The 22,024-nt window shown below is 47.6% G+C and overlaps 1 protein-coding gene across 1 annotated transcript in view; it reads left to right on the forward strand.

Annotated features, from left to right (window-relative positions):
* The window catches only part of LOC126234997 (uncharacterized), a 347,601-nt gene that overhangs the window by 44,400 nt on the left and 281,177 nt on the right, over positions 1-22,024 (forward strand). The gene's annotated exons all lie outside the window — the stretch shown is intronic.

Here is a 22,024-nt window from a genome sequence, read left to right on the forward strand (position 1 = left end):
AATGGCGCCATTCCTCATCACCAAAACCAAAGAAGTTTCGAACAGAACCATCAGCAGGGAAGGTTATGCTGACTCTCTTTTGGGACGCAAAAGGCGTCATTTTGGAGCATTACGTGCCTAGAGGGACCACTGTCCCCAGTGCATCATACACAGATCTCCTAAAAAATCATCTAAGGCCTGCAATCATATCAAAGCGACGTGGATTGCTGTCACCAGGTGTCCTTTTGCAACATGACAGTGCAAGGCACCACACTGCCCGTACGACAGTTGCAACAGTCACAGACCTGCTTTTTGAGTGTCTTCCTCATCCACCATACTCACCAGACATTGCCCTAAGTGATTTCCATATGTTTGGACCACTCAAAGACGCAATGGGAGGAAAGAAGTTCCGTTCTGATGAAGAGGTACGCCACGCGGTGCATGAGTGGTTGCGCGGACTACCAAAAGAATTTTTTTTTTTTTCTAAAGGAATTTATGCACTTTGTAAGCGCTGGAGGACTTGCATTGAGCGTGGGGGAGATTATGTTGAAAAGTGATACAGCTTTGCACCACTTCTGCACAATAAATAATATTTAAAAAAATATTTAAGGTTTTCATTTGACTCACCCTCGTACTTAGACGAGTCCGTTTAGAGTCCAGTACCTCTGTGTTGGTGTTAGACACACAAGCCTTGAGGTCGAATCAGATTTTATCCCCATGAAATGCTGTTTGCAGACTATGCCGTACCGCAGTGGTTCCCAACCTGAAATTTTCTCAGGGGCAAAAACTAAACGATTCGGTTCTGTTTCAGTCACGAAACTAAATTATTTCCAAAAGATTATTACTACATATTATCACAGTTTTGTAAGAATCTAATACTGATTATACCGGGTGGTTATAATTAAGCTTTCCCTATTTAACACGTTATAACATGGAAGTTAATTACCGTACGAGTACCACACTTGCTAGCATTAAATGTCAAGGACATGGGAAAGAGAAATAATTCAGAATCAACTCAACTGAAACACTTTTAATGTGCTGCTGCGGTACATCGTACCATTACATACCGGTACAAAAGGGGCTCAATAAGGCGCCCAACTGTGTCCAGAAGAATCTGCAAGTCGAGTATTGCATCCTGCACAGCAGAACTAAGCGTGTCCATAAGTGCGCTGGCTACCTCTCTTGATATGCTGCGCTTCAGATCAGCGCGTGTGTGAATGTTCCCCTGGTAACCCCTGTCCTTCAGGTAGCCTCACAACCAGAAATCACAGGGAGTGAGATTAGGTGATCGTGCCGGCCAAGCATTTGGAAACGATCGGTTGACAATTCGATCGTTTCCAAATGTGTTTCGTAAAAGCAGCTGAACTTCACGAGCGATGTGCGGTGCGGCCCCATCTTTCATAAAAACTGTTGAGTTCAATACATCTACCTTGAGCAGTTAAACAGAGAACCGTCTTGTGGCGATAACATATTAGACCTTCTGGTGACAAACAGACCCGAACTATCTGAAACAGTTAACGCAGAACAGGGAATCAGCGATCATAAAGCGGTTACTGCATCGATGATTTCAGCCGTAAATAGAGATATTAAGAAAGGTAGGAAGATTTTTCTGTTTAGCAAACGTGACAAAAAGCAGATTACAGAGTACCTGATGGCTCAACACAAAAGTTTTGTCTCAAGTACAGATAGTGCTGAGGATGAGTGGACAAAGTTCAAAACCATCGTACAATATGCGTTAGATGAGTATGTGCCAAGCAAGATCGTAAGAGATGGAAAAGAGCCTCCGTGGTACAACAACCGAGTTAGAAAACTGCTGCGGAAACAAAGGGAACATCACAGCAAACATAAACATAGCCAAAGCCTTGCCGACAAACAAAAATTACGCGAAGCGAAATGTAGTGTGAGGAGGGCTATGCGACCAAAATGGTACTGAAACAGAGGATGACAGACTAAAGGCCGAAATACTAAATGTCTTTTTCCAAAGCTGTTTCACAGACGAAGACTGCACTGTAGTTCCTTCTCTAGATTGTCGCACAGATGACAAAATGGTAGATATCGAAATAGACGACAGAGGGATAGAAAAACAATTAAAATCGCTCAAAAGAGGAAAGACCGCTGGACCTGATGGGATACCAGTTCGAATTTACACAGAGTACGCGAAGGAACTTGCCCCCCTTCTTGCAGCGATGTACCGTAGGTCTCTAGAACAGCGTAGCGTTCCAAAGGATTGGAAAAGGGCACAGGTCATCCCCGTTTTCAAGAAGGGACGTTAAACAGATGTCCAGAACTATAGACCTATATCTCTGACGTCGATCAGTTGCAGAATTTTGGAACACGTATTATGTTCGAGTATAATGGCTTTTCTGGAGACTAGAAATCTACTCTGTAGGAATCAGCATGGGTTTCGAAAAAGACGGTCGTGTGAAACCCAGCTCGCGCTATTCGTCCACGAGGCTCAGAGGGCCATAGACACGGGTTCCCAGGTAGATGCCGTGCTTCTTGAGTTCCGCAAGGCGTTCGATACAGTTCCCCACAGTCGTTTAATGAACAAAGTAAGAGCATATGGACTATCAGACCAATTGTGTGATTGGATTGAAGAGTTCCTAGATAACAGAACGCAGCATGTCATTCTCAATGGAGAGAAGTCTTCCGAAGTAAGAGTGATTTCAGATGTGCCGCAGGGGAGTGTCGTAGGACCGTTGCTATTCACAATATACATAAATGACCTTGTGGATGACATCAGAAGTTCACTGAGGCTTTTTGCGGATAATGCTGTGGTATATCGAGAGGTTGTAACAATGGAAAATTGTACTGAAATGCAGGAGGATCTCCAGCGAATTGACGCATGGTGCAGGGAATGGCAATTGAATCTCAATGTAGACAAGTGTAATGTGCTGCGAATACATAGAAAGATATATCCCTTATCATTTAGCTACAAAATAGCAGGTCAACAACTGGAAGCAGTTAATTGCATAAATTATCTGGGAGTAAGCATTAGGAGTGATTTAAAATGGAATGATCATATAAAGTTGATCGTCGGTATAGCAGATGCCAGACTGAGATTCATTGGAAGAATCCTAAGGAAATGCAATCCGAAAACAAAGGAAGTAGGTTACAGTACGCTTGTTCGCCCACTGCTTGAATACTGCTCAGCAGTGTGGGATCCGTACCAGATAGGGTTGATAGAAGAGATAGAGAAGATCCAACGGAGAGCAGCGCGCTTCGTTACAGGATCATTTAGTAATCGCGAAAGCGTTACGGAGATGATAGATAAACTCCAGTGGAAGACTCTGCAGGAGAGACGCTCAGTAGCTCGGTACGGGCTTTTGTTGAAGTTTCGAGAACATACCTTCACCGAGGAGTCAAGCAGTACATTACTCCCTCCTACGTATATCTCGCGAAGAGACCATGAGGATAAAATCAGAGAGATTAGAGCCCACACAGAAGCATACCGTCAATCCTTCTATCCACGAACAATACGAGACTGGAATAGAAGGGAGAACCGATAGAGGTACTCAAGGTACCCACCGCCACGCACCGTCAGGTGGCGTGCGGAGTATGGATGTAGATGTAGATGTAGATCTCTCTCCTGTAGGGCGGGTGTGACATGCTGGTGAAGCATATCGCAATAACGCTGGCCAGTCACACTGCACGTCTTTGGTCCTTGAGCGCCAACCTGTTCAAAAAGAATGGGGCAATGATGAACGTAGCCGTGAAGCCATACCATACGGTGACACGTTCACCATGCACAGTGACTGGTGGTGAAGATTCCCACACTCGGCTATTCTGTGTGTTCACATCACCCTTCAGAGAAAAAGAAGCTTCATCTGTCCATAGGATGGTCCAAAACCACCCCTCGTCAACTTCAGTCCTTGCGAGAAAGTGGAGAGCGAAGTCAACATGTCGTGGTGCGTCCTCTGGTGCAAGCTGCTGTACGATATGTATCTTGTACAGGTACCATTTGTGAACGGTTCGAAGCACCATCCGTACAGTGGACGACGGGATTTCCAACTGTCGTGACACAGCACGCGCAGTGCCTGACGGTCGGGAATTGCGCGTAGCGTTGTCCGCCATAGCAACAGTGATTTGATCAATCATCTGTGGTGCAACCGGTCGTCGGCCTCTTCCTGGAGCGACGCCCAGTTCTCTAGCTGATTCTAACTTCTTCATCATACTCCGCACAGCAGGTGAGAAAGAGAACCCTTCCGTAATCCTTCCAGCCGGCGATATTCTGTAAGTGCAGCAGCAGCAATACTATTGTCTTGATAATAGAGCTTCACCAATAACGCCCTGCTCATTTTGTCCAAGCTCATGTTGACACGTCAACAAGTGCACTCCGACTGGTGAGATGTGTGAGACTATGAATCACGATGACTGATTATGGCACCTGGTGGCAATAGTTGGAACTGTGACGCATGGAAATTATGCATCCCATACTCTGGAAATTAATGCTACCAAGTTTGGTACCCGTATGGTAATTAGTTTCCGTGTTATAAAGTGTTAAACAGGAAAAGTTTAATTATAGCCACGCGATATACGTAACCAATAATTACTTTTTCACAATTAGTAGCAGTAATGCGGCGGAGGTTACAGGGTCCTCACATAGTCCACCCACCACACACATACGCTGTGCTTTGTCCCGTATATCTCTGTTGATCAAAGTGGGGCATGTACGTAACAAATGCTCAATATCTGAAGAAAATGTCTTCTCCAAGTTGTAGATAGTACCCGCAGTAGTCCAGAAATTGCTTCATTACTCGCTCCGAAACAGATAAACGAACTGACAGCAGGACACAGCAATAACTACATAAGGGCTACTATAGTGCTGTATGCAGTTTTATTATTTTAGTATTATTATTATTATTATTATTACTATTAAAGCGGTTAGACATAAAGGCTTAGCGGCGTTAACTCGTCCAATTTCTGCCAGTTCAGAAGTAAGGAATGCAGCAATGAAGTGATTTACGAACAGTAAGTATAGTGCGCACACTTGAACTTGATTCAAATGGGGTTTCAGTGTGTAGGTCAAGCAAGTGCAATCGAGAGGAGTAATGCAGGGGAAGCATGTTTTGTAACAAGTGTATACCCTCACTGTGAACAGTTAGCTTTCTTTTCTGGGAAGAAGTTGTGAGCAGCACTTGCGATACACCACGAATTACTTCGTCATTCATTCTAACACACACACACATACACTAAATATCATTCATCTTTCATCACTTTTAAAAGTGTTCCAAGAAAAGTCTTTCATTCTAGTATAGTTAGGTGCTCAAGTTGGCGATAATGTGGGGGAGGGGAGAGGCAACAGAAGGCAGGGGCTGGGCGGGGGTACTAGCTAACGCGTGACTGCACTCAGGGGTAGTGGGCTAAGGTATGTTGGGAACCATTGCCATAGCGATATCTCATCCAGTCCGAATACAAAGACCGATAGATAGATCGCTTAATACTTTTCCGAGACTACCACGGTTTATAGTTGCAATAAGTATGACATTTCGTAAAATAATTACTGCCGTTATGCTAAACCGGAAAAAGCCGAAGACGTTATCATTTATCTGCGCTAGGGCTGCGCTAGAGACAAAATAAAAGGAGCAAAACGAAGATGGCTCAGATATGCTCCATCCCTTCTTCGTTATATTAGTTGAAGGATCCAAAAACTTGCTGGGTTGCTGAGAAATGGTTTGGCGAAATGCATCGCGCTGGCTGATAGGTCAGTTCTCAGTTTATATTTTGATGAAATTTAGTGGAAGCTGCACTATTCTTCCATGCACATAAGAATAGGCATATATCGCTCACGTCGATTTTACGCAGAATTTTGGAACATCTATTATTCTCACCTTCCTGGAAATGGAAAACGTCTTATGCAGGAATCAACGTATGTCTTGTCAAGCTCAGGCAGTAGATACTGGTGTCCATGTGTAAGCCGCGTTTCTAGACTCCCGGAAGGCGTTCGAAGCAGCTCCGCTCTGCCGCCTAATGAACAAAACACGAGCGTACGGAATATGAGACCAGCTGTGTGATCGGACTGAAGAGTTACTAGCATACAGAAGACAGCATGTCATTCTCAACAGAGAAAAGTGTTCACACATAAAAACGCCTTCGCGCGCACGTCTCAAGGAAACGTTATAACACCATTACTTATCGCAATATACACTGCCGAAAAAAAATAGCGCACCCTTTCAAGATTTTTTGTTCCAAAAGTGCATACGGAGTATATAAAATGATTATATTAACGATCAATAGCACAAGCGGTGCAAGGGAAGAACAACTGTTGTGAGCTGGAATCTTTCAGAAACGATTCAGATGATGAGGCTGGTTATGGGTAATAATATAATGCATAATGAAAAGCGACACATGCGATACAAGACGGCTACCAGACAATTGATGCTGACTGACGAGGAGTCCGGAAGACGTGCGGAGTCAGGCTGCCTCAGCGATCGCATTTTGTGGCAGCGAGAAGTAGGGTCGCAGTGCAGAGGAAAGTGCGGAGTATTTGTGTCGGCGCGGGGCTGGCTGTGCGGCCCAGGGATTCCCATCCCGCCTGCCAAAGCGAGGCACCTAGCAGGTGTGTGGGTGGCGGCCGCTCGCTGCCCCCAGGACACTGAGTCCCGGTGACTCTCCCAACACCGCCGCCGTGGCACCTCCTGTCCTTCAGACACCTAAGCCAGCAGTCGTGGCCGCCTGTTTAGCCAGAGGCTTCTTGTAGGGGAAATCACGCGATGCACTGACTAGTTTTTCCATTCATTTCTGGCACTCTTCCAAATTCGCCTGAGCGATACAAACTTCATTAACAGCTGCGCACACTGCCCATCCAAGAGACCGAGCGACGACTCCCAGCGGTTAAGTAGCTATTTTCGTTTCCCGGAAGACCGACTTTTCTCATAGGTTTGTTGCACACTCGGCAAGACTAGCTTTCTTCCCAGGCTAGTAACATCATTTCGAACTTCACAACAGTTTGACAGAAACCCTGTATGTCGATTCAGTCGATACAGAATCTATCTGTTATTTCTGCTGGGTACTCTTTGGTCATAGCGATATTGAAAATTATAATCTCTATCAATTAAAAAAAACTTTCGAGGACAATTCCCTGCAAATTTTCTTCAGTTTTCTAAAGAAGAAGATGTTGTGTGTGTGTGTGTGTGTGTGTGTGTGTGTGTGTATACAACAACCATCTCAGGTAACAGCTTTGAAGAAAACAGCGAAGCCTATTGAAATGAGACGAGGTAAACTCCGGAAAAAGTAAATTAGTCATATTGTCATTTTAATACATTGCAGAACATCTGTTTTAGGCCCATTAATCACTTCAAATTCAAAAGATTAATGTAAACGAATAACAATTTTGTATTATATTATTGATAATTATTTCTAAATCGGTAATCTCTTTGTTTCTGCAGTTGTTACTGATTCTTTGCTTCCTCGGAAGAAGGGAAAACTCACGTTAATTTAGAGTTTTTTAGCCTGTACTGGTGATGGCCAGCTTTCAAGTGCGAGTGTTGAGATATGGCGACGTTTCGACAAGTGTCATACTGATCATCCTCAGGAGAAGTGACCACAATCCGTCGCCGAAGATAATGAGTATTGCACTCGCCGAAACGTCACCGTATCCCCACACTGCCACATGGCTGCAAACCCGCGAGCTTTTCATTGCATTGCACATGATGTTTACTCAGTTTCCCCTTGTAGTATGGGGCTATATTTGATGTTTTACTTTTAAATAAAGTAAAACAAATTTATTCCTCGGCTTCTTAACACGAGGCAGGAACCAGGTAATCACTCCTTTATAAAGTCCAAATTTTAAATTGATAATGTGGTAATAGTGTCCTAGCTATTTACACGATAGTTGCAACTTTTTAAAGAAATATACATCTAATAAATCCGCAAGTAAGGCACTCAACTGTGTAATGCAGGCAAGAGCATGAAAAGTGTTCTATTGAGTTTTTTTTTAAGGCAGCAAGAGATGTCGAAGTGAGGAGTGGCACTGGCTCTCGGTGCATACGTTTAAGTTGGTAGCACTGAGGCAGAGTTAATAGCTGGCAGACGTCATAACGGTTGATGTTTAGATTGCTCGGCAGTCGAATTCTCTTAAAGTATTCTTAAACTATGCTAGATGAATTTGTGTTCTGTCAATTAAACTTCTATTTCATTCAACATTTCAGTTCACAATTCATGACACAAATGCCAGCACTGAAGGCGAATATTCACCACGAGGTACTGGTAATTGATACGACTTCTTTTTGCAGTTTATACCTCGACAGCATTACTCTAACACGACTACTGATCCTGCACGCATCCCGAATCTTCTACGCGAAAAGGCGTTGCTCAGTTAAGAGTGATAAATGTTTTTATCGCCTTGTGTCTGGTTTCCATTGATGTCAGTTCTCGCATTCACGACGAGCCTGCTCATGAAGATGCACGCTTTCGCAGTGCTCACCGGTTCTTACGTTAAATGAGTTTCACGAGAAGTTACCGACGAAGCAAGTTGCTTTTGGGAAGACGCCTGGATAAACTTATCTCACGCATAATTTTAGACCTGAGCAGCAGCTGCACACCCGTGCTTCTTGTGTGAGCTATTTAAGGATTGCGTCTCACACACACCAGCATCATGCGGGTGATTACATTTGGCACTCTTTCACAGATTTCTTCTCCACGGTTGTTGCACCAGAGGAGTTGTCTTCCTACCAGAACAAAAAGTCGGCAATATAGCTATTCGTACACGAAGTAATTATTGCCTCGAATGTGTTATGTTCACAATAGCTACTGAATGAAATCCGTAGTTAATAGGGAACTATAATAATGTACAAAATTAAGATTGTCATTAGATGATGATTTATTCGTTCACTTTAATTACATTATTCCTGTCTGTATTACGAAGAGAAAAATGTCGTTTATTTTCGTAATGCAAACAGGAATAATGCAATTAAAGTGAACGAATAAATGGTTATCTAATGATAATCCTAATTTTTGTACGTTATTATAGTTCCCTATTAATTATGGATTTCATTCAGCAGCTGTGATGAACGTAATGTATTCGACGCAATAATTACTTCGTGTACGAATAGCTACATTGCCGACTTTTTGTTCTGGTAAGAAGCTGTGTAGGCGCACTACAGCGCTTTCGCACTACTTTCATATCGTAGCCAACTCGCCGTACGTTTGCAACTAGTAACTGCGTCTTTTGGATTCGCAGATCTTATATTTTTCCCGTGTTTGTAGTTACAATTATTGGATAAAGGTTGTGCTTTTTATGCAAAAACATTGTTTTTTCTGTTGTTATTCAAACATGTTTCGGCATCTCTGTGCTATCATCAGTGGGTCTCGTTTATTGAACACTGTAAAAAGTGAAGTATAGGACTTCAAACACTCCGTGCGTCATAGATTCCACAAGCAGCTGTACACTCCCAAGGAAAGCTGTAGTATGACTTTATTTTATTCAACGACTGTTATGACTGCCTTATCATCATAATCTTGTCAGTCTATCGACACAACATCTTGCTCTAGAGAGAGTACAAAGATACATAATTGACAACCCCTATATCGAACGTCTGATAGCCTCACATAATGGAGTCTTACTGGCTAACTGTGGCGAGCTATTGTTATTATGTGTCACGAATAATTAAACATTGTCAGCAATTGCGTTTGCATAATACGACAGGACTTGAAAAAAAAACTTGCACATTATTGTGGCAGGCCAATTACACTTCAAAGTGACACAGATACATGACACTATTTTTGACACAGTCACCAAGTCTAGGCAAACAACGGTCGGAACGTCCTACCAGTCGTCAAGTACCTCGACGATCGAAATCCCCTTCTTGGTCACAAAGTCATTCCAGAACCGCTGTGTGTGGACGTCCTCATAGTCGGATAATCTGCGACTGTTGCGAATCAGTTTCCCCACTGCCTGAACACTGTCCTCTGTGTTCGATGTTGGTGACCCACCTTCCCAATCCGCAATACCCCGTCTGTGCAGGTTTGGTCAATCTCTCAGCACCATTTTACGAAGGCTGGACGCGTCATTGCGTTTGGTCTGTATACCGCCAGAATTTTACGGTGAATCAGTGTGAAATATGGAAGTGTCACCCCCTAGAATCGTACCGTTCTGCGTACTTCAACTTTGCACTGCGATACACATCTTTTGCACCACTGCAGAACTGTATCTGCAGGAAATCCAGAACAAGTACTCTCTTCTCACAATGCGCCACTCCTGCGCAGTGCTTTTAGCGTGGGACGGCACGTATATCCTCGTACACAGTTCCACATAGAACAAGATAGCCGGCCGTGGTGGCCAAGCGGTTCTAGGCGCTACAGTCTGGAACCGCGCGACCGCTACGGCCGCAGGTTCGAATCCTGCCTCGGGCATGGATGTGTGTGATGTCCTTAGGTTAGTTAGGTTTAAGTAGTTCCGAGTTCTAGGGGACTGATGACCTCATAAGTTAAGTCCCATCGTGCTCAGAGCTATTTGAACCATTTTGAACAAGATAATGTAGGATATATAGAAACTTCCCTAATTACATCTACATATATTCTCCACAAGCCAAGTACCTTTCCTGCTCCATTCGCAAATCGAGCGAGGAAAAACCACTGACAACTCCTAATTTTTCTCATATTGTCGTAGCGTTCCTTGCGCGAGATGTACGTTGGTGGCATTAGAACGTGTCTGCAGTCTGTCGCAAGTGCCTGTTCTCTAAACTTAGTCAATATTCTTTCGTGGAAAGAGCGTCGTCTGCCCTCCAAGAATTTCCATTTCAATTGTTCAAATGGCTCTGTGCACTATGGGACTTAATAGCTATGGTCATCAGTCCCCTAGAACTTAGAACTACTTAAACCTAACTAACCTAAGGACAACACACAACACCCAGTCATCACGAGGCAGAGAAAATCCCTGACCCCGCCGGGAATCGAACCCGGGACCCCGTGCTCGGGAAGCGAGAACGCTACCGCGAGACCACGAGCTGCGGACTCCCCATTTCAATTGACGGTACATTGTTGTAATACTTGCGTGTTGACGAACCTACAAACTGATCTAGAAGCACGCCTTTGAACTGCTTCGATGTCTTCCTTTAGTCCGACTAGTTGGGAATCCCAAACACCCTAGCAGTACTCAAGCATGAGTAGCACAAGTCTTCCCCACATCGTCTCACTCATAGATGAACCACACTTCCGTAACGTTGCCTCAATAAACCGCAATCAATCATTCGCCTTCCCTGCGTTAGGCAAGTCAATTGTATGTATCAAATTATATACAGGGTGTTTCAAAAATGACCGGTATATTTGAAACGACAATAAAAACTAAACGAGCAGCGATAGAAATACACCGTTTGTTGCAATATGCTTGGGACAACAGTACATTTGCAGGCGGACAAACTTTCGAAATTACAGTAGTTACGATTTTCAACAACAGATGGCGCTGCAAGTGATGTGAAAGATATAGAAGACAACGCAGTCTGTGGGTGCGCCATTCTGTACGTCGTCTTTCTGCTGTAAGCGTGTGCTGTTCACAACGTGCAAGTGTGCTGTAGACAACATGGATTATTCCTTAGAACAGAGGATTTTTCTGGTGTTGGAATTCCACCGCCTAGAACACAGTGTTGTTGCAACAAGACGAAGTTTTCAACGCAGGTTTAATGTAACCAAAGGACCGGAAAGCGATACAATAAAGGATCTGTTTGAAAAATTTCAACGGACTGGGAACATGACGGATGAACGTGCTGGAAAGGTAGGGCGACCGTGTACGGCAACCACAGAGGGCAACGCGCAGCTAGTGCAGCAGGTGATCCAACAGCGGCCTCGGGTTTCCGTTCGCCGTGTTGCAGCTGCGGTCCAAATGACGCCAACGTCCACGTATCGTCTCATGCGCCAGAGTTTACACCTCTATCCATACAAAATTCAAACGCGGCAACCCCTCAGCGCCGCTACCATTGCTGCACGAGAGACATTCGCTAACGATATAGTGCACAGGATTGATGACGGCGATATGCATGTGGGCAGCATTTGGTTTACTGACGAAGCTTATTTTTACCTGGACGGCTTCGTCAATAAACAGAACTGGCGCATATGGGGAACCGAAAAGCCCCATGTTGCAGTCCCATCGTCCCTGCATCCTCAAAAAGTACTGGTCTGGGCCGCCATTTCTTCCAAAGGAATCATTGGCCCATTTTTCAGATCCGAAACGATTACTGCATCACGCTATCTGGACATTCTTCGTGAATTTGTGGCGGTACAAACTGCCTTAGACGACACTGCGAACACCTCGTGGTTTATGCAAGATGGTGCCCGGCCACATCGCACGGCCGACGTCTTTAATTTCCTGAATGAATATTTCGATGATCGTGTGATTGCTTTGGGCTATCCGAAACATACAGGAGGCGGCGTGGATTGGCCTCCCTATTCGCCAGACATGAACCCCTGTGACTTCTTTCTGTGGGACACTTGAAAGACCAGGTGTACCGCCAGAATCCAGAAACAATTGAACAGCTGAAGCAGTACATCTCATCTGCATGTGAAGCCATTCCGCCAGACACGTTGTCAAAGGTTTCGGGTAATTTCATTCAGAGACTACGCCATATTATTGCTACGCATGGTGGATATGTGGAAAATATCGTACTATAGAGTTTCCCAGACCGCAGCGCCATCTGTTGTTGAAAATTGTAACTACTGTAATTTCGAAAGTTTGTCTGCCTGAAAATGTACTGTTGTCCCAAGCATATTGCAACAAACGGTGTATTTCTATCGCTGCTCGTTTAGTTTTTATTGCCGTTTCAAATATACCGGTCATTTTTGAAACACCCTGTACCTTTACCTATATGTATACATGGTGAATAGATTTTTTGCACCATATGTACAACTGCTGGTGATAAATATAGTTTGACTGTCAAAAAATGAGCCTGTTTCTCAGAGAGACTTCGCCAGTTATATAGGTACTGTATTGTATTGTATTGTGCTGTATGTTAACCGGGGACCTAGAAACGACGGAGAGGCTCCGTCCCCGCCGCAGCCGCAGTGGTCCACAACCCCACGACGACTACCGCAGTCCACTTCACGCCTCCGCCGCCCCACACCGAACCCAGGGTTATTGGGCGGTTCGGCCCCCGGTGGACCCCCAGGGAACGTCTCACACCAGACGAGTGTAACCCCTATGTTTGCGTTCAAATGGCTCTGAGCACTATGGGACTTAACTGCTGAGGTCATCAGTCCCCTAGATCTTAGAACTACTTAAACCTAACTAACCTAAGGACACCACACACATCCATGCCCGAGGCAGGATTCGAACCTGCGACCGTTGCGGTCGCGCAGTGCCAGACTGTAGCGCGTAGAACCGCTCGGCCACCCCGGCCGGCCTATGTTTGCGTGGTAGAGTAATGGTGGTGTACGCGTATGTTGCTACACACTAGTAAAATCAAGGACACAGTAAAACTTCTGCTCACACACCTTTATTCTCACACGTCCATTTTACAGTTACCGTTGAAATATATCCGCTGCAGAGGGCAGCACAATGTACAGACTTAACAGAACACCAACAGATGCCGTAGGAGTCTTCATTCCCCGACATCCTCCCCACCCTGGTCCATCTCGAGGGGGAAGACCAGCTGGACCGATCGACAGATCTTCATACCATCTGGCTGGCGGAGGATGATGCACCGTATTTTACTGTCTCTGCCATGCCGCACTTCTTCTACCACAGCCCTCTTCCACAAGTGCCGTGGTTTGCTGTCTTCTTGGAGCAGAACAACCTCTCCAATTCTCGGTTTCCTCTGCGAAGGGTATCCCTTCACCTCATGATATTGTCTTAGCAGCAGGAGGTATTCTGTCTTCCGCCTGCGGCAAATGTCGTCGTTGACCTTTTGTCTGAGTCGGAACTCCTTGGCAAGGTCCTTTCTAGTTGCTGGCTCTGGCCCACATGGAATTGTTACTAATTTCCCACCATTTAGAAAGTGGGCTGGCGTCAATGCAGTGTCGCTCTCTCCTTGAGTGATGGGTCGTGAGTTTATTGCGGTTTCTATGCTGATCAAGGTGGTGTTTAAGCTCTCTTCATCCACCTGGGAGCGACCAAGAACTTTCCTCAGGCAGCGCTTGACTGAGCCTATCATGCGTTCCCACCAGCCTTTCGGCACCAAAATGTTGCTACGCACTAGTGAAATCAAGGACACAGTAAAACTTCTGGTCACACACCTTTACTCTCACACGTCCATTTTACAGTTACCGTTGAAATATATCCGCTGCAGAGGGCAGCACAATGTACAGACTTAACAGAACACCAACAGATGGCGTAGGAGTCTTCATTCCACGACAGCGTACGTGGAAAACTTTGCCCAGCAATCGCTGACATAGTGTAACTGAGGCGGAATAAGGGGAACCAGCCCGCATGCGCCGAGGCAGATGGAAAACCGCGTAAAAACCATCCACAGACTGGCCGGTTCACCGGACCTCGACACAAATCCGCCCGGCGGATTCGTGCCGGGGACCAGGCGCTCCTTCCAGCCCGGAAAGCCGTGCGTTAGACCGCAGGGCCAACCGGTCGGGCGTTATATAGGTAAACATAATGTACATACAATGAGGTAACAAACTCATGGGATACCTCCTAATATCGTGTCGGATGTAGTTCTTTTATATCGTATCGGATGTACTTTTGCGTGGCGTAATGCACCAACAGGATGTGGCATGCTCCTCTACATCAATCCATAATTGCGAGTGTTCTCGCGTCAGGATTCTGTGCACGAAGTGACCTCTCGACTATGTGCCTTAAATGTTCGGTGGGATTCATGTCGGGCGTTCTCGATGGCCAGATCATTCGCTCGCATTGTCTGCAATGTTCTTCAAACCAATCGCTAACAGCTGTAGCCCAGTGACGTCGCGCATCGTCGTCCATAAAAATTCTACCGTTGTTTGGGGACATGAAGTCCATGAATGGCTGCATATTGTCTCCAAGTAGCCGAACACAACCGTTTCCAGTCAATCAGCGGTTCAGTTGGACGAGAGGACCAAGGCCATTTCATGCAAACACAGTCCACACTATTATGGAGCCACCGCCACTTTCACAGTGCCTCTTTGACAGCTTGGGTCCATGGCTTCGTGGTGTCGAACCCTAACGAACTGAAGTCGGGACTCTTCAGATCGGGTCACGGTTTTCCAATCGTCTAGGGTTCCACTGATATGGTCACGAGGCCAGGAGAGGCGCTGCAGGCGATGTCGCGCTGTTAGCAAAGGCACTCGCCTCGGTCGTCTGCTGCATATCCCATTAACGCCAGATTTCGCCGCACTGTCCTGACGGATACGTTCGTCGTACGTCCCACATTGATATCTGCGGTTATTTCAAGCAGTGTTACTAGTCTGTTTGCACTGACAACTCTACGCAAAAGCCACTGCTCCCGGTCGCTAAGCGGAGGCCGTCGGCCACTGAGTTGTCCATAGAGTATTCTCTGAGTACTCTTGACTCTGTCCATGTCAGAACACTGAATTCTCTTAACGATTTCCGAAATGGAATGTCCCATGCATCTACCTTCAACTATCGTTTTGTCTTCAGAGTCTGTTAATTCCCGTCATACGGCCATGATCACGTTAGAAACTGTTTCACGTGATTCACCTGAGTACAAGTCACAGATACACCATTGAACCGCCCTTTTATATCCTGTGTACATGATATCACGCCGTCTGTACATGTGCACATCACATGACTTGTCCCCTCAGTGACGTTGTCTAAACTAGTGAAGGCCAATGGTCGACTGCTCGCCTTCGGTTTACTGAGAGGGTTCTTGGAAATTGGGGTACATCTGTAAAGAACGTAATAGTAGTGCGAGCCATCCTTGAGTACCTCACGAGTGTTTGGGAACCTTTAAAGGTCGGATTAAAGGAAAACTTGGAAACAGATCAAAGGCGTGCTACTACACTCCTGGAAATTGAAATAAGAACACCGTGAATTCATTGTCCCAGGAAGGGGAAACTTTATTGACACATTCCTGGGGTCAGATACATCACATGATCACACTGACAGAACCACAGGCACATAGACACAGGCAACAGAGCATGCACAATGTCGGCACTAGTATAGTGTATATCCACCTTTCGCAGCAATGCAGGCTGCTATTCTCCCATGGAGACGATCGTAGAGATGCTGGATGTAGTCCTGTGGAACGGCTTGCCATGCCATTTCCACCTGGCGCCTCAGTTGGACCAGCGTTCGTGCTGGACGTGCAGACCGCGTGAGACGACGCTTCATCCAGTCCCAAACATGCTCAATGGGGGACAGATCCGGAGATCTTGCTGGCCAGGGTAGTTGACTTACACCTTCTAGAGCACGTTGGGTGGCACGGGATACATGCGGACGTGCATTGTCCTGTTGGAACAGCAAGTTCCCTTGCCGGTCTAGGAATGGTAGAACGATGGGTTCGATGACGGTTTGGATGTACCGTGCACTATTCAGTGTCCCCTCGACGATCACCAGTGGTGTACGGCCAGTGTAGGAGATCGCTCCCCACACCATGATGCCGGGTGTTGGCCCTGTGTGCCTCGGTCGTATGCAGTCCTGATTGTGGCGCTCACCTGCACGGCGCCAAACACGCATACGACCATCATTGGCACCAAGGCAGAAGCGACTCTCATCGCTGAAGACGACACGTCTCCATTCGTCCCTCCATTCACGCCTGTCGCGACACCACTGGAGGCGGGCTGCACGATGTTGGGGCGTGAGCGGAAGACGGCCTAACGGTGTGCGGGACCGTAGCCCAGCTTCATGGAGACGGTTGCGAATGGTCCTCGCCGATACCCCAGGAGCAACAGTGTCCCTAATTTGCTGGGAAGTGGCGGTGCGGTCCCCTACGGCACTGCGTAGGATCCTACGGTCTTGGCGTGCATCCGTGCGTCGCTGCGGTCCGGTCCCAGGTCGACGGGCACGTGCACCTTCCGCCGACCACTGGCGACAACATCGATGTACTGTGGAGACCTCACGCCCCACGTGTTGAGCAATTCGGCGGTACGTCCACCCGGCCTCCCGCATGCCCACTATACGCCCTCGCTCAAAGTCCGTCAACTGCACATACGGTTCACGTCCACGCTGTCGCGGCATGCTACCAGTGTTAAAGACTGCGATGGAGCTCCGTATGCCACGGCAAACTGGCTGACACTGACGGCGGCGGTGCACAAATGCTGCGCAGCTAGCGCCATTCGACGGCCAACACCGCGGTTCCTGGTGTGTCCGCTGTGCCGTGCGTGTGATCATTGCTTGTACAGCCCTCTCGCAGTGTCCGGAGCAAGTATGGTGGGTCTGACACACCGGTGTCAGTGTGTTCTTTTTTCCATTTCCAGGAGTGTAGATTTATTACCGGTAATTTCGACCTATAAGCGATTGTTACGGAAGCGCTTCTTGGATTTAAATGGGAATCCATGGACGACAGACGATGTTCTTTTCGTGAAACACGACCGAAAAATTTTAGAGACCTGGCAGCTGTGACTGGCTGCAAAACGACTCTACCGACACGAACGTGCACCTCACACAAGGACCGCAAAATACAAGATAAGAGAAATTAGGGCTCGTGCGGAGGCATATAGACTGTTGTTTTCGCCTCGTTCCGTTTGAGAGTCGAACAAAAGACAGAAGGTCTACTACCAGAGGTGGAAGGTACCCTGCCTCACATAGTGACTTGCGGAGTATTTATGTACACTACTGGCCATTAAAATTGCTACAGCAAGAAGAAATGCAGATGATAAACGGGTATTCATAGGACAAATATATTATACTAGAACTGACATGTGATTACATTTTCACGCAATTTGGGTGCATAGTTCCTGAGAAATCAGTACCCAGAACAACCACCTCTGGCCGTAATAACGGCTTTGATACGCCTGGGCATTGAGTCAAACAGAGCTTGGATGGCGAGTACAGGTACAGGTGCCCATGCAGCTTCAACACGATACCACAGTTCATCAAGAGTAGTGACTGGCGTATTGTGACGAGCCAGTTTCTCGGCCACCATTGACCAAACGTTTTCAATTGGTGAGAGATCTGGAGACTGTGCTGGGCAGGGCAACAGTCGAACATTTTCTGTATCCAGAAAGGCCCATACAGGACCTGCAACATGCGCTCGTGCATTATCCTGCTGAAATGTAGGGTTTCACAGGGATCGAATGAAGGGTAGAGCCACGGGTCGTAACACATCTGAAATGTAACGTCCACTGTTCAAAGTGCCGTCAATGCGAACAATAGGTGGCCGAGACGTGTAACCAATGCCACCCCATACCATCATGCCAGGTGATACGCCAGTATGGCGATGACGAATACACGCTTCCAATGTGCGTTCACCGCGATGTCGCCAAACACGGATGCAGCCATCATTATGCTGTAAAGAGAACCTGGATTCGTCCGAAAAAATGACGTTTTGCCATTCGTACACCAGGTTCGTCGCTGAGTACACCATCGCAGGCGCTCCTGTCTGTGATGCAGCGTCAAGGGTAACCGCAGCCACGGTCTCCGAGCTGATAGTCCATGCTGCTGCAAACGTCGTCGAACTGTTCGTGCAGATGGTTGTTGTCTTGCAAACGTCCCCATCTGTTGACTCAGGCATCGAGACGTGGCTGCACGATCCGTTACAGCCATGCGGATAGGATGCCTGTCATCTCGACTGCTAGTGATACGAGGCCGTTGGGATCCAGCACGGAGTTCCGTATTACCCTCCTCAACCCACCGATTCCATATTCTGCTAACAGTCATTGGATCTCGACCAACGCGAGCAGCAATGTCGCGATACGATGAACCGCAATCGCGATTGGCTACAATCCGACCTTTATCAAAGTCGGAAACGTGATGGTACGCATTTCTCCTCCTTACACGAGGCATCACAACAACGTTTCACCAGGCAACGCCGGTCAACTGCTATTTGTGTATGAGAAATCGGTTGGAAACTTTCCTCATGTCAGCACATTGTAGGTGTCGCCACCGGCGCCAACCTTGTGTGAATGCTCTGAAAAGCTAATCATTTGCATATCACAGCATCTTCTTCCTGTCGGTTAAATTTCGCGTCTGTAGCACGTCATCTTCGTGGTGTAGCAATTTTAATGACCAGTAGTGTATTTCTCATCAAAGGGGGTAAAGATACCGTCAGTTGTATATCCTTGCATGCGGCCGCGTACTAAGTGACAGCACTTGCGGAGGGGGGGGGGGGGGAAGGTGCGCAGTTCGCTGGGCTACTGGTGTTGCGCATGCGCTCTCGGCACTTCCCTTTGCCAGCGCCCAACTCGTGGCGTGTCGCGCCTCGGCCACAGACAGCACCGCGACTGCTCGCAGTTGCCAGTTGGCAGCAGGTAGTTGGCGAGGGGTACTCCGGCCGACCTCGAGCTTCCGGCGCGTGCCACCCTCTTCCGAGTGCGGCCGCTAGTGCGCGTGTTTGTGCGTGAGCCGCGGGCGGCCTTGGTCGCCGGTCCGCTCCGCTCAGGCCTTATCGGGCGGCCGCGCCGCTGCGTCACACACTGTCGCGGCCGCTCACACGCACTGCGTGCTCACGCTTGTCGACTGCGACTGCCGCCGTGTCTACACCCACATCTCGCCTGGAAAGACCGCCGACCGTGAAAGCGATCCGCTTCGGTGCCTCACAATTCCTTCCCTCCCCGTTCCCTTTCGTTGCCTCTCGAAAAGAGAACGTAAGATGAACATGGACAGAAGTAAAACACGGGCGGTGATGTGTACTCGAAGTAAACCAGACGGCGCGGAATGGATTAGATTAGACAATGAGACGCCGAAAGCAGTGGACGACTTTCGCTCTTCGGGCAGCAACGTAACTGACGATAGCCGTAGTATTGTAGACGATGTAAAACGCAGACTAGCAACGGTGGGAAAAGCGTTTCTGAAAAAGAGGAATGTGACAACATCGAATATAAATTTAAATGTTAGAAAGTCTAGTGTGACATTTCTGGCTTTGGAACGGTAAGTTTCCTTACCAAGTGCGGCGGCGCGGTTCTTTCCGTCCCTTTACGACGGACCTGCACCTACCTGTGAACATTGTTTCAGCAGATCATCAGTAGGAAAGCCGAGTGAAATCTACTGTACTTCGACGTGAACCAGGCTGCAATTTAAGTCACTAATCTACGTATCGGGAGAAAGTTTTCACACAAATGAAAGGTTGGAAATTTTGTCCTCTATTAATATATTCTGAAACTTAGGTGAACAAGTATCACTGCCAAGCCCGTGCTAGTCTTAACACAGTCACTCACAGTCCCTTTCACTCACGTTAGCAAGTTTATGGTGTTGCATTTCCCGAAAACGTAAAAGCTACAAAAATACTGATTGTTTTTGATTGAGAATGCCCGCCAAATATTAAGTCTGTCGGTACCTAATGCAGTCGCAGTTTATAGCCACCGACCTGCTCAATACGTCACGCGGAATATACGTCTTTTCTCGTTACAAAATTCACTTAAAAATTCCGAAATTTCTACACACCCAACGGAACTACACTCCTGGAAATTTAAATAAGAACACCGTGAATTCATTGTCCCAGGAAGGGGAAACTTTATTGACACATTCCTGGGGTCAGATACATCACATGATCACACTGACAGAACCACAGGCACATAGACACAGGCAACAGAGCATGCACAATGTCGGCACTAGTACAGTGTATATCCACCTTTCGCAGCAATGCAGGCTGCTATTCTCCCATGGAGACGATCGTAGAGATGCTGGATGTAGTCCTGTGGAACGGCTTGCCATGCTATTTCCACCTGGCGCCTCAGTTGGACCAGCGTTCGTGTAGGACGTGCAGACCGCGTGAGACGACGCTTCATCCAGTCCCAAACATGCTCAATGGGGGACAGATCCGGAGATCTTGCTGGCCAGGGTAGTTGACTTACACCTTCTAGAGCACGTTGGATGGCACGGGATACATGCGGACGTGCATTGTCCTGTTGGAACAGCAAGTTCCCTTGCCGGTCTAGGAATGGTAGAACGATGTGTTCGATGACGGTTTGGGTGTACCGTGCACTATTCAGTGTCCCCTCGAGGATCACCAGTGGTGTACGGCCAGTGTAGGAGATCGCTCCCCACACCATGATGCCGGGTGTTGGCCCTGTGTGCCTCGGTCGTATGCAGTCCTGATTGTGGCGCTCACCTGCACGGCGCCAAACACGCATACGACCATCATTGGGACCAAGGCAGAAGCGACTCTCATCGCTGAAGACGACACGTCTCCATTCGTCCCTCCATTCACGCCTGTCGCGACACCACTGGAGGCGGGCTGCACGATGTTGGGGCGTGAGCGGAAGACGGCCTAACGGTGTGCGGGACCATAGCCCAGCTTCATGGAGACGGTTGCGAATGGTCCTCGCCGATACCCCAGGAGCAACAGTGTCCCTAATTTGCTGGGAAGTGGCGGTGCGGTCCCCTACGGCACTGCGTAGGATCCTACGGTCTTGGCGTGCATCCGTGCGTCGCTGCGGTCCGGTCCCAGGTCGACGGGCACGTGCACCTTCCGCCGACCATTGGCGACAACATCGATGTACTGTGGAGACCTCACGCCCCACGTGTTGAGCAATTCGGCGGTACGTCCACCCGGCCTCCCGCATGCCCACTATACGCCCTCGCTCAAAGTCCGTCAACTGCACATACGGTTCACGTCCACGCTGTCGCGGCATGCTACCAGTGTTAAAGACTGCGATGGAGCTCCGTATGCCACGGCAAACTGGCTGACACTGACGGCGGCGGTGCACAAATGCTGCGCAGCTAGCGCCATTCGACGACCAACACCGCGGTTCCTGGTGTGTCCGTTGTGCCGTGCGTGTGATCATTGCTTGTACAGCCCTCTCGCAGTGTCCGGAGCAAGTATGGTGGGTCTGACACACCGGTGTCAATGTGTTCTTTTTTCCATTTCCAGGAGTGTATATTCTGAAACTTAGGTGAACAAGTATCACTGCCAAGCCCGTACTAGTCTTAACACAGTCACTCACAGTCCCTTTCACTCATGTTAGCAAGTTTATGGTGTTGCATTTCCCGAAAACGTAAAAGCTACAAAAATACTGATTGCCGGCCGCGGTGGTCTCGCGGTTCTAGGCGCGCAGTCCGGAACCGTGCGAC

The sequence above is a fragment of the Schistocerca nitens genome, chromosome 2 (assembly GCF_023898315.1).
Source record: "Schistocerca nitens isolate TAMUIC-IGC-003100 chromosome 2, iqSchNite1.1, whole genome shotgun sequence".
NCBI lineage: Eukaryota > Metazoa > Arthropoda > Insecta > Orthoptera > Acrididae > Schistocerca > Schistocerca nitens.